General features: G+C 27.5%; 1 long non-coding RNA gene across 1 annotated transcript; it reads left to right on the forward strand.

The window, feature by feature from the left end:
* Nucleotides 1-191: 191 nt before the first annotated feature.
* On the forward strand, nucleotides 192-16381 carry LOC139424933 (uncharacterized). The gene is made up of 2 exons (XR_011636064.1): nucleotides 192-10855; nucleotides 15691-16381. It is a non-coding gene; the product is annotated as an uncharacterized lncRNA (long non-coding RNA).
* The last annotated feature ends 3209 nt before the right edge of the window (nucleotides 16382-19590 follow it).

The raw sequence follows: 19590 nt of genomic DNA on the forward strand, positions 1-19590 counted from the left end.
ACTATTATTTTGAAAAAGTAATATATACTCACAGTAATAAATGTATTTTAAACCCTTTTTATAAACAGGAGAACTTAAATGCTTGTTCTTTTATTTATGGATTTGGTTCACAAATTTTTAAAGATATCTTCAATGTCCTTTTTTTNATATATATATAAATACAACAGTTAGACTGTAATCTTCACTAAAATTGTAATAATTAATAAAATACCAAATTCAAAAGCACCTTTTTTATGTTGGTAAAAAAGGAAAAAGTAATTATATTTTTGTCAGTCCTAAAAACATATAGAGCAAATTGTTTTCAAAATAAATTTGCATCATAATTTAAAATTTCCCCATTCTTTTTAAAGCTGTGTGATCCACCTATTAAGAGTAATAAAAGCTAAAATATTCCTCTTTTGTAGTCCACTTGAAAAATGTAGCATTTTAAAAAATTATGTTATAGTTTGCAAGATTTAAATTCTAGTAACGCTGATTTTTTGATAAAAAAAATTAAAATAAGACTGTATTTTGACATTAAAACCCCAAAGTTTATGCTATCAAATCTTTATGAATTGTTAGCTAACAAATAGGGGGGAAATATTTAACTTGTCTATTTTACCATGTCTACCATGATTCTGATTTCTTTAGTGTTTCATTTTAATCTAAGTGTTAAATATCTAAATTTTATTAAAAACTCTTAAAATCGCAAATTTTGAATATTTTTTATTGAAACGGACGTGTCTTTTGGTGTCAAAATGGTATGGTGAGTTCAAATGACAATGGAGAATACAGATGAATTTCTTCTATTTATGTCAAACGAAGTACTGTACCTCAGAATTAAACTTTTTCACCCAACAAGTTATAAAGTTAAAGGTGATTTTGTCTAGGAATAAAAATCTGAAATTAAAATTACTTAACTAGTTTTTTGATGAATATAAATAAAATTATGTAAAATAAAATTATATGTATTAATATTCTATATTATTTCAAGTATTGATGCATGTTTACAAAATATTTTTTCAATAAATATATAGTAAATTATTTTCTTGCACAATATGCAAGTTAAAACTGTGGAACTTCCAGATACGTGATAAAGTTTAACATTTGCATTCTTTGATAACGTTAAAGTGCTATGGTTATATTCACCCTTCGGAGAGCTGTTTTTTTTTTTGACAAATGTTTAATTATCTGTGGTTAAGCAATGTTTTTGTACTTAATACCATAAGGATAAAATCAGCTGACTGTACACAGACACAACAAAATCCCTACTCAAACTAAGTTCAGTGTCGAGCATAAAATTACTTGCCAAGTTTATTATTGTTTTGAATTACGGTTACTTTTAAAACACTCTTCTGATCAAAATAAGACAAACTTGCCTTAAAGGATACTATTTTAGTGATCTAAGCTTGACGAAAATGGCTACACAATTATTACTCCATACCCCACAGAAAGTATGGAAACACAATCTAGAAAGCAATATAAAATTTTAACATATATAATTGATCAAAATTAACTACATAAAGTAAAGCAGGGAGTTCAATCTTCAAAGATTTCTTAGTCTAATTTTTCTACTGGAATTCTAAATCCAAAATAAAATCACAATCAGAAATTTCGTATTTTAATCTGAATAGAAAATTAAATTACTAATAATGATAGTGCTGTTTCACAAAGTTTTTACTGTACCCCCCTCTCTCTCTCTCTCTGGCAGTACAAAAACTGGATAAATAAACATGAAATGTTGCATATTTTAGAGAAATTCAGAAACTTTTAACAAACATTAATGATCCATTTTTAACTAAAAAAAGTTTTGTTACTTTTCCTGAATATTAATATCTTTCTTCTGTGCTCCGAGCTTTACCAACTGAACTTCCTCTCTGCTGAAACTATCAATATGTAACTTATCTTTTAAAGAATTCAATTATCTAAAATAGGGCATATAATTCCAATCTAAAGGTATTAGCCTGATAAAACTTTTGCTTGCTTGCCACTATTTTCAGGAAAAACGTGATTGATTTTTGAAATGTTAACAGATGTGCTACAAAAACTTTTGTGATCAATTTTAAATGTGATTAATTTTTAAAATGTTATCAGATGTGGTATAAAAACCTTTTGGTGTCCAAAATCATGTTGAAACTGAAAAATAGAAATACATTTACTTTAAAGTAATATTAACATAAGGTTACCAAAAAGTCTCAATGGTATCAATATCTTCCTCATATTACAAGCCAGTTAAGTAAGAAAAATTTTTATAAAATTAAAATAACAGAAATACTGTTTGTCTGTTGTAAATTTAGTGTCAAACTTTGTCAATTACTTCCTCATCCAAATATTTATTAGCCAAAGTGGAGTAGAAATTTTGCACCTGTTCTAAAACCTTTATTTGCGTGTTATATCATAAAGTAAATTTCTTTTCTTAATTAACAAAATTTTTGAAATTACATCTACCAGGATAAATATATTTGTAATGTAAATTTTTGTTACAATATTTATGTGCTTTGAATGTCATAAGTTGTAATGTTTGCATATTCTTATGTTATCTCATAGTCTTTGTTTTCAAACCTTTGAATAATACTTTTCAGGACGAAAAATTGTATATAATTACACACAGATGGTTCCAGGAAATGTTTGTGTCTCTGCAACCATTGCTTATAAAATTCATCAATGCAAATTCTGCCCATATTCCACACGAATAACAACAAATTTGAGAAACCACATGAGGAAGCACACTGGTGAGAAGCCATTTATCTGCAGTGCTTGTGGAAAAGGGTTCACAACTAAGCAACAATTGTTGAAACACAGAGAGAAGACTTGTTCCTTCTGAGAGGGAAAAAATTAGTGATTGGATAATATTTTAGTGTATGATTTACTGGTAGCAGCTATTGTTTCTGCATGTAACATAGTTATATTGTTACAACATGCAGGTAGCATTCTGTAATTTATTAGCAGAGCGCTTAAAATTACTGAAAAGAAATCTCCTCATAGACTTAGCATATCTTGATCTGATAAAATATCGATCTTGTGATAAACAATTTTATTAGATAAAATATCGATCTTGTGATAAACAATTTTATTAGTTTCATTTATTTTATGACAATGAAATTGTTGTGTACAATTTACCATTAGATCTGACTCAACAAATTGTTTGGTGCAGCATATCCTCCTTTAGATCTTGTGCCATTAAACTTCTACATTCAATCAAACCTATAAAATATCGGAGTTTTATATTTGTAATTAAAAAGAAGTAATAATAGTTTAAAAGTATTTAATTAAAGCAATACCTAGTAAAATTGACCTAACTACTCAAAGTGTCTATTGTATGCTAACCATAATAAAATAACCCTATATTTCCATAATAAAATGACCAATGATACTTTATCCAATTATTTATGTTATTACATGCAAAATAACGCCATTCATTTTTTTATATGACCTTAATTTCTATGCTAAAAAGTTATTTCCAGTAGAAAATTTTACAAATGAATTGAAGAGAAAATTATATTTTTATTTTAAAGTGTTGTATAAGTTCATTTACGCAACATTAGAATAGTTATGTGCCTTTTGGGTTAGCTTAATTCTGTACAACAAATTTAATTTTGATACAAAATTTTAAAAAAATAAGGTTTGTAAGAAATTATACCAAGTGTGTCAACTGACTCCAATATCTTTTGCTATTGCGATAGTAATAGGTATAATTTTGCTATTGTAATTGATAGGTATCTTAAAGCTGCTTGTTGTAACACTGTAACTAAAGTTATATATTATTATTATAGAAGAAATCTTGTAGTACTAAGTATGCTTACAATTATATGGAGCTGATAAACTTTTACTAACAAACTCTTTATTACTGAAGTTTCTTACTTTTTAATTATGTTTTGTTCTGAATTGAAATTTTTAAAAAAAATGTGCTACTATGTTTTTATACCATAACTGTACATAAATTTTTGTTAGTAATTAATTTAACATGGTTTAGCCTTACTGTTAAATGTATAATAACTTTTATGTTATTTATTTTCATTTTTATATTCTCATTAAAACCTTTTTATGTTTTTCTTAATTTGAATGTTTCTTTTTATTTTTATATGAAAATATTTCCATTTTTTTCTTATTCTATTTTTTGCATGTCAATTCTTCAAATAAATTACAATTCTTCAGTAAAGGAAAATTTATCGTAACTTTCCGCGTTCTGAACATATGATGTGGAATAGAAATACTTACATCGTTAAAAGAATCTTCAATATAACTTAAATAAATGTCATGCATGAATTTATGTGTTACTGTGAATGACCGAAATTGGTTGTTGACTTCCACCGGTGAATGTTGACAATCATATAATCCCTTTGGTAAATGTCCAAAATATATACTAGGTCTAGTTAAGTGCCACTGCCTGGTATAAATTTTTCTGGTTTGCCCTACATTAATGTTTTTTAAGGTTCAGTACCACTGCCCAGTAAACCCTATATTGATATTTTTTTAAGTTAAATGTCACTGCCCGTTATGCATTTTACCAGCATTCTGAACACTGGTGTTTCTCTTAGGCTATCTTCAGTAGATATTAAAATATCAAATAAATATAATAACATCGAATAAATTAATATTAAATCGGATATAACGAATATTTCAGACATTCACCAAAGAGATGTGATTGTTGACATTTACCGGTGATTACTTCTGTGAAACCGTTCTCTTGATTTCGGTCATTCACTTTTAACATACATATATATTAAAGCATTATTTTTTTTGTTGAAAATCCATTTAGTTTCCTCTTTATTAAAACTTAATTTTTCTTTCTTTCAAAAGTTCCCTTTTTTCATACGTTCATTATATGGCTTTTGAGTATTGTATTTTCTTTTATGAAGATTGCATATTGTATATTTGTCATTATAAGTCAAAAATGTAATTCAATTTATAGTTTAGTATACTCTGCAATAGTAATATATTCGGGGCAAAAGCTATGGTCACCGTAACAGGGCCATTAAATATAGCAAGTGATGATTAAGAACCCTGGCAATTTTCACTTTTATTCTTGAAACAGTGCCTCATGTACATTTTTTTATTACTATTTTTTAAAATATACCCGGAATTATTATGAATGTTTTAAAATAGTCTAAAAATTACTTTAATTCACGTTTGTTTCACAAAATTTTTGTTAATTTTAGAAATGAAGTGTTTACTATAATTGATGAAATTTCTCAAAAGAAATACCTTAACAAAATCAACTGTTTTTCAAATGCATAAAATTATTGATTTTGAAAAAAGTGACAATGCACCCATTGCAAAATTTCCTAATTTTGCCCTTTAGTGTTAAACACTAAAAGAAATTTTCATGTTCTTCCTAGATATCCTATTTTTCTACAAATATAGTACAGAGTCCCATATCCGGATGTCTGTTTACTGTGAACATTTGCCAAACACTTCTTAACAATCAAAATGAACATCTCTTTTCCTTTTTCCAAAAGAAAAGTCGAATTTTTTTTTTTACCTTTGTGATCTGTTCTAAAATCTTAGGTATAAATAAAGTAAGGGGATAAACTATGAACATTAATTAAACTGAATATTAATAATGTTAGAAAAAAACACCTACAGACAGGCTTTGTTTTGGTTTAAATTATAAATATTTTCATTACAAAAATTTACTCAATTCCATTACTTGTTGAATTTTTTTTTTTTCATTTTATTAAATAGATAGATTCTCCCTTCCAATTTGAAGCTTGTATAAAATGTTATTTTTATCTGAATATCTAAAAATGAATTAAATTAAAATGGAAGAAAAGGAAATTAAAAGAAAATAAAAAGAGCAGGAAATCATGTCTTTATTCATGATAGAAATTTTTATTATTTTAATAGTGACATTTATTTTATCATGCTAAGTATTCTTTTCTTAATTAACTGTCATTTAATAAATAAAAAAAACTTTATTTTATAAATGTTAACGTTAAGTGTCATTTAGTTATTATTCTTCTATTGAATAACATACTTTTTAATATTTTTTACCTATTATCTGGGGTCTCAATGATTCCAGATGTGGTACTTTCCATTGTGCTCAGATTTCTAATTTTTGTAACCATCCTCAAGTCCTTATAGAGTAAATGAAAAATATTTTCATTTTGATTGTATAATACTTACTATAAATGAAAACTAAATTTAACCTATGCTGCTTAGCAACTGTAACAATTTTCTCTATTTAAATAATTAAGGATATTTGTATATTGCAATATTTATGACTAAATGCGAATGTGAAATAAAATTACAAAATAATTTTCAAGATTACTGTGAATAAATTTGTGTGTCTTATTAATAAACATTTGAGTAAAATTTGTATGAATCAATCAATATAATATTATATTTTTTAAATATTTGTATATTTTCTGCATATATATTTTTTCTTCTGTCACATTGCATGATGTATTTGGGTGTCACTATCAGGTGACACATAATCTGAGTGACTAAAAAATATTTTTGCATTGCAACTGTCGTTATATTTATAATCATTATTTTTACTTCTAATATTTCTTAATACAACGTATACTCTTTTTTTTTTGCAGAAAATTTTTATCTTTTTTCAATTAGAGAAAAAATTTTCTGTGGCAGCAGGTTTTTAAATAACGTTTTTAGTGAAAAGTGTGACAATATCGTTTTAAGCCTATTATATAGGTTTTCCCATATTCAAATCATTTGATTTTTTTACATAAAAAACTAGTCCATCCCTATCATTGAAATATTTTATTTTAAAATATTTAATAAGGAAATTGTTGTCCTTAAAGAAAAGTCTTCAGCACTCATGAATTAGTTATGATTTTTAGTTCTTGTAGTATTTTTTTATTTATAGATATATGTTTTTAATTATTTTGGGATGTTAACAACCCTTGTTCAAACAATAATCATTATTGTATTTTAAAACGACTCAATTTTTACTGTAAATAATTAACTTGTCATATTTTTTTTTGAAGATTAAATTCTAAGTATATTTTAAGTGATTTCATTGTTTTGTGTTCATTAAAAACAGGAGGCATCCAAATGTACACTGAATTGAAGGACTATGGAATTAAAAATTCCTCAGGACAATAAAGTTTTAGAGAAAAAAAACTGAATGGTTTTTGTTTTTAAAGAATGTATGTTTGTGAATAATATTGTTGATATTTTTATGCAGAAACAGGAAGAAAAAAAAGATTCTACTAAGACAATTACAATTTTGAGAAATTCTGGTTTGGATAAAAAAAAAATTTCAATTTTTCTTTTAAATGATTGCCTTTTGTTTATAATATTTTTAATGTAAATTATGAATAATTCAATGTGAAATATATATTTACCTATTATGTTATCTACTTGATAATAAACTTTAGTCTTATCTGTTTTATTATAATGTTAAGAAATGTAATAAAATTGGAATAATAATGTTCTTTAAAAAAATGCATGTTCTGAAAGCACCTTTTGTCCTTTTAGGATGGATCTGATCTTATTAAAATTGAGAGTTTTATGTTGCAGTATTTTATTTGGTGTTTTTCAAATTTATTTTTTGAATAATTGGTATTGGTAATTAGTTTTAGTATCTAATATTTTCAAATTTTGTTGTACTAAAATTTTTCTTATAAAATTAAATGATTTTCAATAAATATTTAATACATATTCTTTACATCTTTTTATGCAGAAATGTATGCTGACTTGACTATTCTACCAGATGTCTATCCAGATCGGAAGAATTATTCCAATTGTCCTTACTGTCCTTACTCAACAAACCTAACAACAAATTTGAAGAACCACATCATCAGGAAGCACACTTTGGAATATCCATTTGTGTGCAATGTCTGTAAGAAAGGATTCACTAGCAAAACTGGCATGGAAAACCATCAACTGGTTCAGCATCCGTCTCCAATCAAAACTGAAGATGGCAGAAGAAAATTGTTTTTTTAATTCATTTAGTCAATGCCTGGTTCAAGTTTATTGTAAAAAATGATATAAAAAAATTACACATTTCATTGACATTCATCTATTTCAGTTAAATCTAAAATTGGGTAACTTGTTAAATTTCAAACATTAGTGCTATACAAGCTGCAAAATTTCTGTGAGCCAGAGATAATATTCTTGGTAAAAAATAAAAATAATTATGGTTAAAATGTTGTGGCAAATGTAGGTGTGGAACAGGGAACTTAATTAACAAAATGACCATGACTTAAAAGCATACGCAGGAAAATTTGTGCCATAAAAAACAAATAGATATAAGTCTGAAGAATTTTGAATTGCACTATTTACTCAATGAACATAAAAAAAATAATATTAGGAAGTACACTAGGAAATATCCACTTCTGTGTCAAATCTGAAAATAATAAAAAGATTTATTGGGAAAAAAGGGGACAGCATAATTCTGCAATAAAAATTAAAGATATGTCAAATCTTTAGTCATTGCTTCAATAATAATTTAAATTTGTTGTAAATATTATACAAAGAAAGTACATAAGATTTTTATATCTTCCTCACTTCCATCTTTCGCATTATCTTAATTTAACATCATTTCCCACCTCAAACCCGATTGGGTGATATATGAGATAACCTTTGAAAGAAATACCTTCACCTCCTTAGATTCAAGATATTTTACAGTGCTGCAGATTGTCAAGTATAAGTGACTTAACCAGCACTTGAGAAAGTTAATATTGAAATTTGTTTGCAGTATTGACCTTACTAATTGAATAAGATGTATTTAAACAGTAAATAAATATGAAATGACACATTTAAGGTTTGCCTAGTCTGTAAAAAATCCAAATAAACTTGACAGTTTTTTTTTAACTATTAATGTATTAAGGAGTATTTTTACAAAAAAAAATTCTTGCTCATATATTATTCTCTTACAGTATGAGAAATTTCATATAACTTATTTGTTTTTCTTTTTCCGTTCCATTTCATATAACTTATTTCATACCTATTAATTATTGCAATTTACTTAAAATTTAAAATAATTTAACAAGGATTTCATAACTCATGTTTTTGAATCTGCAGGTCACATGTCTTACAAAAAATTGTGAAAGTTGTTATTATCTTGACCCACTGATAGATCTGCAACTAAAAAGTTGTTTTTTGTGCATTCTTCTCTGTGTAGCAAAAAAAAAAAAAACAATTTCTTCGTGTTATTAGATAAGAAAGCGGTGTATTAGAGAGTGACATTTTCCCTGTATCATATATTTGCTAAACCGTCTGTGGAATAACGAGAGTCAATATTACAAATCAATACTTTTTGAGCAATTGCAACTTAATTTTTTCTTATAAGCAATCAACATCTGCCAGCTGTTTGAAATTTATTAAACAAGAGCAACCTTCCTGTATGAGTCTTTGGAACAATTTTTCTTAACCAGTTGATTACCCACACACAATTTATTTCTCAATGTGTTTTAAAATGTTTAATACTTTTTCTTGACATAGTTTGCTTGGATTATTAGTAGCACTTGTTCATAAATGTTATATTGTAAAATGGTATTGGATAAAACCAGTTCAACTTTTAGTGGGATTGATTGTTTACTATTCAGTTACCTGAATTCTACAATTTAGTTTATTGTATTTATGTTGATGTATTTGTATGCTCATGTTTATTAAACTTTTTTGAATATGTGTATAAGTTATTTTTAAATTGTAATTCCTAAATATAAAATGTCTTTTTACACTCTTTCTATGTTAAATAATTTTATGTAAGTTTTATTTTTTACAGTTGAGAGTGATTTTGAAATATTAAACATTCTTTTAATGCAGAGATTAAAAAAGAAAAAGATCCTATGGAGATAGATTCGTTCCAAAAATGTCCTCAATGTTCTTTTTCAACTGACAGCTCCACCAGTATGAAAACTCACATTATAAATGAGCACATTTGTTTGCATCCACTCGTATGTCAGTTTTGCAACAGAAGATTCACTACCGAGTCATTATTTCAGCGTCATCAGACGATACATCAAGATGAAAAACCGCATGTCTGTGAAGTCTGTAAAAAATGCTTTAGCTCAAGAGAACTTCTTGATAGCCATATGCTTGCTCATCGAGAAGCATAACGCTCAAGAGAAACAAAAAAGAAGAAAAATTGGCAAAACTACNTTTTGTAAAATTAATGACCACATCATTTTTTGATGATTTTAATTAAAGTATGACTCACTCATGTTTTTGAATCTTCAGGTCACATGTCTTACAAAAAATTGTGAAAGATGTTATTATCTTGACCCACTGATAGATCGTGTAAAAAGTTGTTTTTTATGCATTCTTCTCTGTATAGCAAAACCAGTTTCTCCATGTTGTTAGATAAGAAAACGGTGTATTAGAGAGAAACATTTTCCCTGTATTATACATTTGCTAAACCGCCTGTGGAATAATGAGAGTCAATGTTGATGTATTTGTATGCTCATGTTTATTAAACTTTTTTGAATATGTATATAAGTTATTTTTAAATTGTAATTCTTAAATATAAAATGTCTTTTTACACTCTTTCTTTTGTTAAATAATTTTATTTAAGTTTTATTTTTTACAATTGAAAGTGATTTTGAATTTTAAACATTCTTTTAATGCAGAAATTAAAAAAGAGAAAGATCCTATGGAGATAGATTTGTTCCAAAAATGTCCTCAATGTTCTTTTTCAACTAACATCTCCACCAGTATGAAAACTCACATTATAAATGAGCACATTTGTTTGCATCCACTCGTATGTCAGTTTTGCAACAGAAGATTCACTACCGAGTCATTATTTCACCGTCATCAGACAATACATCAAGATGAAAAACCGCATGTCTGTGAAGTCTGTAAAAAATGCTTTAGCTCAAGAGAACTTCTTGATAGCCATATGCTTGCTCATCGAGAAGCATAACACTCAAGAGAAACAAAAAAGAAGAAAAATTGACAAAACTACAAGGTAGGATTTAGTAAGCTCACTAGACACAATTAATCACCTTTAGGGGAATCGTACACCACCTAACCATATCTACAAATTTTGACTCCAGTCAAACGACATTGACTGTGCCCCCTCTCTCCTAGTACCCTCTCTCCAAACTTTTACTACCATCGAGAGGACTTTCAGCTGTGACTGATTGAACATGCATGTACTGGCCAAATGTGTAGTCAGCTTCTAGAATTGAACGCACTACCAGTGGAGTCGGCGACTCCTGTGCTATCAGAGATCTGTAAAGAAACCACTAAAAACCTAAAATATGGTTTGGTGGCGTTTTTGTTATTATGAATTGGGCACCACCAGCATGCTTATTTTAACATTTTGGATCATAGAGTGTTACCTTACAACCAACATCTTCTTATAGAGTATTCTATTGAAACCCCCATTTTTCAAGCAACAAAGTTCAGCTGACTCGAAGAATATGTGATTAGAACATTAATATTGAACAACCGACTCAAAAAATTGAGTTGGTTGTTTAATGACGGTTATAATCTAAATAGTTTGGGGAGTCATTGGTGACTAATTTTTTGTCTGGTGAGCTTATTCTAGTGAACTTTTTTTATCCACAATTAGGATTTCCTTTTTCAAGTAATCCTTAAATAGAATCAAGAAAATATAGATTTTTTTCTTAAATATTTTTTTACAATATCATACAAAATTATGAAATATTGCATTTGTTTCTTTTACAATTTATCTTTAATTTCTGGAAAAAATCGATAATTATGAATAAAAATTATATTTATTTGTAATTAATTTTTCATTCGAGTATTTCTTGTTATTGTACTTTGTCACCATTTTTGAGTTGTGATTTTCCTTAAAGTGAAAAAAAACCACTTTTATTTAATGAATCATAAATAAGATTCCAAAACCATTATATACTGCAATTTTGCGATTTTTTCAACTCATAATATCATAAGTTACTTTATCAAAAACAAGGAATAATATAATACATTGCTGAAAATTCTTAATTACAATGAAAGAAAATTGTTTTGTTAGTTGATTTATGTTTAATAATGGTTAGATTTAAAACTACAGACTTCTATAATAGGCTGATTATTTTAAATTATTTAATTTTCTTTAACTCACCAAGCAATATACCAGTGGATAAAATTGTGCGAAAATTTTCCTGCTACTTGCTACACTCCCATTTAAAAGCATCGAAAAAAACGGTTTTTCGTTGTGAAGCTTGGAGCTAAACGTTCAGAAAAAGCCGAAACTAACGTTCAGAGGAATAAGACTCAACATTTCCAAATGATGATTTAATAAGAATAAGTCGTGTGCTTGTTCAGCTATAACTTACATGAAGAGTACATTAAATGCATTGATAAATTTTTTTTCAGATCAAAAACTAAAATTAATTGTTTTGCAGCCATTGCTTAACTGTTGTTGGTTGCTTAGTTGCAAATTATCATTCTAACTCCGAAATTTTTAAAAACTATTAAAGAAAGCAAATTTTTTTAATTTGACCTCATTTTTTGTAATTTTTTTCTTTTGATTTGTGTACTCTGTGTTATTTAAAATGAAGTTCATTTGGAGTGTAACTTTTTAATTTATTCGGTAAGTAAATGCATTTCAACTTTCCTTTCTTTATACATGTTAATAAATTGAAGCTTATTTTTTTGTTTGGAAAAATTTAATTTATTGAATGTTCCTAGTGCACTTTTAGTTCCTAGGTTTTCAGGTGTAGGTTAGGAAAGTGACTAAGTTTCAGTGTATTAAAATTAGCATCTTAACAAAAAGTTTATCTAATGTAATCTGTAATTCAAAATATTACGATTGCACATCATTTTTATTTTGTTTTTCTATTTTTCCTTAGAATTTCATATTTGTTTTGAAAAAATATTAATGCTGTTATGAGTTAATTGAGTAATGAAAAAATATTAATGCTGTTATGAGTAATGAAAAAATATTAATGCTGTTATTTTTCATCAATAATTTTTGAAACTTGGCAAGATGGGTTTTTTTTATTAAAGAAAAATGGGAATTTAAAATTATGTGTTGTGTTTAAAGTTTTAAAAAATTATGAACAAAAAGCACAATTAATGTCATTAAAGCAAACATACAATCGTTCTGATAGTATAATAAAGCACGTTTTCTAGTGTTTAAGCTCAGATAGAGAAAGGTGCTTTATTATAGTAATACCAAAACGATCATAAGACTATTTTTGTGGAAGGAAATTGTGGCAGGAGATTGAGATTTTTTTTTAATTTTAAAACATTATGCTTTTTAAAATTCACATTTAGAAATAAGATTAATTTTTATTTCCAAAATATTTATGTAGCAATAAATTGAGTGTATAATGAAGTTTCATAAAAATATATTTGTCGAAATTCCCTTGTTGTCACTGGGTTAAGTAAATGTAATTGCACGATTTACTATTGTGATTGTCGTAATTAAATAAATTTATTTGTCGAGAGATTTTAAATTAAGTTAAAAAAAAGGAGTTATATACATGATTTACATTTTTAAAAATGTTTGTTGTATTGCAAATCGTTGTAGATAAAAATGAACGTCTGCTTGTTTGTCCCCTGTAATTTCTTAAAGCATTTGTCGTATTGCAATTATAAGTTAAAACACTGATAGTTTGAAAGACTAACATAAGAACATAACAACATTCAACATAAGAACATTTACTTTCAACTATTAAAAAGAATTGTGTCAAAGATAATTTTTTTTATGGGATTATTAACCTATGAGTCAGGGAGAGCAAAGAAAACTTGGAATTGTCAGGGAATTTTATTTTGACTCTAAAATCCTAGGAAAATTGAATTTTTTTACTAAAACCTGGAAAGTGCCTATATCCTGCCAGAAAAATAACCAGTCTTAGAATTGTCAGTATGAGTAATCAGTTATTGGGATTCAAGTTAAATAATTCTAACAACTATATTACAATTATTTGTTAAATTTTAGTGAAACTGCCATGTTACCATCCTCATTCAGTTATATTTTTTTCTTCTCACAGAATCTAGTATTTGGTATTTAAAAATAAAAGAATATTGAAGTTTGCCTGATATATACCTAAAAAAAGTCTTGAAGTTTTTTTTTCTGAAATTGAGTGGGACCCTTGATTTATCATTATATATTGTTGCAACTTTAACTGTAGATGCTTTTTTCATTCAAAAGGTAATATCTGTCATTTATGATAACTTACTGCTCTATTTTATTGAAACTTAAATTCATTTGGAATTAAAGCATAATTTCAAATATTACTTATGTTTAGTTCCTTGCATTAGGTGAAGAAAGTAAAATCAATGTATATAGTTTTCATCATATGTGGGAATAGCGTCACTAAACTGTTTTTTTTTTTTTTTTGCTGGTGTTCACATTACTTATAATTGTAACCCTTGCAATGAACTGATTTGTGGCAGTGTGGTGTTTATAATGTTGCTCGCTTCTTCTAGCTTAGGTTCACAAGTGCCCTCTGAGTAATGTTAAATGAGCAACAGTTTTGGCATCTACCAGGGCTAAATAGCCAAAAAAAATCTGTGACTACCGTTAAAAAAACATTGATTATAATTTTGCCTTTCACGCATGTTTCTATAAACCTTCTTTTATTATGAAATTAAAAAATGTACGGTTACTGTGAAGCATAATAAATATGAAGTTATTTGTAAAATTGCTTTAAAACTAAACAGATTAGTAAGAAAATAATACATAGACAGGAAAAAATTATTATTATAGAAGAATTAGTGGCATTAGTCATCATTAAAAATAAGATAGTGGCATATCTTGACTGTTACAAATTAATATTGAGAAAAATATTTGAAATGTAACGTTTTTTTGAAGAAAAAAAAATTGTCCTTCTGAAGTGTGTTTTAATAGATCTAATAATTTAAAGTTACCTGGGAGGGAAAAAAAGGAATTAATTAGTCAGTGCAGTTCAATTGAAAAATTTATAGCTAGAAAAGATGCCTGAACACTAACACCAAAAGTATTTTCCAGAATTTCATACCGTTTATGTAAATCACTTAACCTGAGGGGATTTCTTTCAAAAATTTGAAATAATATTCTTTAATGAATTTAAATTTTGAAAAATAAGAAGTTTTAAAGGCAAAAATTTTAAAAATAAATTCCAAGTTTTCGAAAACTCGTGAACATTTATTTATAGACTTATTCCATTTTTTAGGTTTCAATTATTTCATTCATTTAAAAGTGTATAAAAATTTTCTATTAAAATAATACATTTTATCAAAATTTTTTTGAGTATAATTTTTATCTACCTTATATTTGTTAATTTTATTATATGCGTGTTACATTAAGTTTATTTTGTATTTTTATAATATTAGTCTTGTCTGACTATGGACGCATTACAGACAAACTTGAATTTTTTAAGATGTTCCCTAGATTGACTTAAGTTCTGCCACCGATCTCCTAAATAAGCGTAAGGATGTAGTGGGGAATGTTAAGATACATAGTGACTCTTTCAGCTGCTAGTTAACCTTTTGAATTCAAATGTTATTCTGATCCACTTGCTGTACGAGCTGTAAGCAGAAGATTAAGTTAATCAATGCTTCATATGATTATTTATTTACAAATTATAACTCTTATTATGTACAAAAAAAAATCAAAACTGGAAAAGCACTAGAAGTTAATTAATGAACATTTTAGTTTAAAAACAGGGATTTTTTTGAAAATAATGTTTAATAAATTCTATTTTTTTAATGTAAAAAAATCATTTGCTGTTTCTTTGCATTCTCTTTTGAAAGTGGTTCTTGTTCCATTTTTTCTGTACTAAATTCTATTTGTTATGTGTGTTAAAACAAAAGCCATTTTAACGCTTTATTTTAATTTTATTTTAGAAAATGCCTGTGGAAATTTTCCTCTGATGGTGGAAATCAGAAACCAAGCTCCTTTTACCATGGTTGAGTTAAAAAAGAATTCTTCTTCTTTACATAATTGCCCCTTATGTATTTATTCCACAAGCTACAGTAACAACCTGAAAACTCATATGAGAAAGCACACTGGTGAACGGCCATTTGTTTGTGAGATCTGCAATAAAGGATTTACTGTCAAGGCATCATTGCGACGTCACAATCTTTTGGTGCATGGCAAATAAGATATTCAAGTCATTAGTGTAGCCACTTTTGCCTAACAAGTTACTTATAAGCAAAATTGACAACCCATGATTCTGTTCTGGAAGAATCGGACACTCCATTTTATTATTAACTGTTTTAAATATAAGCATTAGAGAGTAAAGTGTTTGATAATGGTGCAGCAAATTACATTTGATTTAAACGTTTTGATTTTGTAATCTGTAATATTAGATATTTTATTTTGAATCATTTTGCCTATTTTGGATGCTGCGTCCTTAAAACTGATAGTGAAGATGTGAATTAATGTCTAGAAAACTTGTAAATGGCCATTGGTGTTGTGAAAATAGTATTCATAAAATTTTTACTGCTAAAGTATAAACTACTGTATTTTTTTAGAGTATTTTTAATGTATGTTTCAATGTGTGTTATGTGTACAATAAAATATTTTTATCTAAAATATTATAAATTTTTTAATTGACTTTTTTTGCACTTAGAGGTTTGAATGGTACAATTAATTGTTAAAATATCTTTAAAGTTATACGATGGGGGACCTATTGTGGACATGACTATGTAAACTCTATGATAACAGTTTTACCTTGGTCTGAAGCATTCCTGAAAAATTAAAGGTTTCAATAACTTAGAATATTTTGAACAAAGTTTTTCTTCTGTTAAGAAAAAGGGTTAATTATTGTATTTATAGAAAATTTTAATTTCCCTTCAAATAATATTTTATTAACTATATATTGAAATTGTTTTAATAAATATATAAATGAAAATGTACAAATGAATTTACAGATATTCTTAATATGCACCTAAAAAGAAAAAATTTAAAATAATTATTGCTCAGATCTAAACAAAATTTACTTTTTGTGTGTGTGCGATAGTAAATCAGTGAAAAATGAGATATGAATTTTCCATTGTTTCTGCAAAGTGAAGAAAAAAAACAGGGTGGTCACAAAACAGGGAAAAGTGAGATAATATTATTAACTAGGAAAAATTAAGATGTCTGAAAATTTAATTAAAATTCCAAATAGTATTTTAATATGAATTAATTTGATTTTCAGGTACATATATGTTCTACATTTCCCCCCTCCCCCAAAAAAAATCTCATTAAGATTTTTTAATTCTTTAATTTAAATAAGTTTTTTGTTATATATTTTCTATGTGGCATAACTAAAAATTGAATACAGTAGAAGATTTATTTAATGTGGTTCTATAAACCATAATTCATTATAAACCATATTTACTTTACAATCTCTAAAGCTAACCATGATTGATAAATTTGTTGATTTTTAGTTCTAATGTTCTTAGTAATTTTTTTTTCTGTGTATAATAGATACTTGAGTGCATATTTGGGAGTTTTGAACTGTTTAAAATTAAAAAATAATTTTAAGGCATTTATATTGATCTACTCTAGAGATGTATATTACTATGTTTAGGTAAGTATGCATTATCATTTATATGTTGCAAAGCCACACATTTCAAAGTTAACCTTATAAAGATTTTCTACTATAATTTAAATTTATACCCCCAATTGCTAAAATCCAAAAAATTTGATGAAGTCAGGAAATGTTGGTAGATTTCTAATTTAGTGATTGTGTTCACACGGAAAAGTTTCTTATAAAGTTAACAGAGTTGGAACACTTTTATTTTTAATCGGGTAAACACTACTTATATTTGAAGTTAAAGATGGTTTTATAATTTTCATATTCAGTATTTTTTGTATTTTATATCGTTAGGTTTATTGACAAAGTGCATATTTTGAAGTATGTATTACAAAAGGTATTTTATACCTCTATAGTTTTGATTTTTACATTTTGATACATTATGAATATTGTTTTTTTCTATTATAATTATTTTAATAGAGATTTAATAATAAGAAAAATAGCCAATAAATGTTTTAATTATGTATTTTTAACATTCTTAATTCTTTTAATGCAGAATATAAAAAAGAAAAAGCACCTTTAAGGATGGATGTGCTACAAAAGAATTTTGGTTTGTTACATTTATGTCCTTATTGTCCCTACTCCACTAATATCACAACTAATTTGAAAAATCACATAAGGAAGCACACTGGTGAAAGACCATTTGTCTGTGAAACTTGCAAGAAAGGATTTACTACCAAACAGTCATTACAGCACCATCAGTATTTGCATTCCACTCAAAAGCTGATTATGTGCAAAATCTGCAACAAATGTTTTCGTTCTGATGGACTTCTTCATAGCCATATGCTGACTCATAAGTAATAATTTGTTAAGTACAACCAAAATATTTGCAAGAAAGGATTTACTGCTAAACAATCATTGCAGTACCATCAGTATTTGCATTCCACTCAAAAGCTGATAATTTGCAAAATCTGTAACAAATGCTTTCATTCTGATGGACTTCTTCATAGCCATATGCTGACTCATAAGTAATAACTGGTTAGGTACAACCAAAAAATGCACATTGTTACCAAAATAGAAAGAATAAAGAAACACCTGAAAATTTTATCTATGAATTACTACAAAAATAATTTCCTATTTTTTTCAGTGTCATTTCAAATTTTAAGTGTTTAAAAAAAATTTCATGCTTGAATGTTTTCTTGAATTTAAATATCTATTTCTTTTATTTGTTTTCGTTTCTGGTACATGGAGTGTTAAAATCAAGAAGAAAAAAAAGAAACAATGTGAATAAAGCAACAAAGAAAATACATAAAATGACATACTAAAGTTTCAGTTTCTTGAACAGAACCTTCCTCAGTGTCTAAACATCAAAGGAAGGTAGTGAAGTAAAGAAAATAAGACATGTAAAGTGGTTTAACCGATAGGGACAAAGGAACAAGTTTGAACAAAGAAATAACTAAGGAAAGATAAGAAACAGATGTGCGGGTATTTAGTGGGAACCCCAGGTAAATTAAAATACAGTACCTAATATTGGAAAGCGGCAGGATACTGGAAAGATCATTAACTAAATTATTAGAATTTTTCAAAATAATTCCCAAAAATTGAGTTCAAAAGGTGAAGAGCAGTGTTGAATGATTTCTGTTAAACTGAAAATTAAAATTTTTTTGAGGCTTAAGTTTCTTGTTAAACTGGTATGTCAGTTTATGTATTTTTTGTTGTTAATTTACGTCGCACTAGAGCTGCACAATGGGCTATTGGCGACGGTCTGGGAAACATCCCGGAGGATGATCCGAAGACATGCCATCACAATTTTGATCCGATCTCATGCCATCACAATTTCGAGCACTTTACGGTAGCACAGTATAACGAGGACCCATACCGCACACCCTCAGTCCCTACAAAGACTGATCCAAGTGGTCACCCACCCACACACTAACCGTGAGGCTTGACTTCGGTGATCTGCTGGGAACCGTGTCTTAACGATCAGTCCACTGCGGGACCTCAAACTGTTATGTATTTGCAAACCAGATGACTGAGCATTTAGCATGCCTGACTGTGAAGCCAATGGCTGCTGGTTCGAATACCGGTCAGGGCATGGATATTTCTCTGTATGTTGTGTGTGAATGTGCCCCACTTTGAGGCTATATGTGGCAGTGTATCATGGGTTATGTTGCTTGCCACTGTGACTTTAGTCACAAGATGCTCATTGGGCAATGCAAAATGTGCGACACTTCTGGCACCTTCCACAGCAAGAACGATAAGTTCTGTGCCTGCTGTTAAA

This window comes from Parasteatoda tepidariorum, chromosome 2 (genome assembly GCF_043381705.1).
Source record: "Parasteatoda tepidariorum isolate YZ-2023 chromosome 2, CAS_Ptep_4.0, whole genome shotgun sequence".
Taxonomy (NCBI): Eukaryota; Metazoa; Arthropoda; class Arachnida; order Araneae; family Theridiidae; genus Parasteatoda; species Parasteatoda tepidariorum.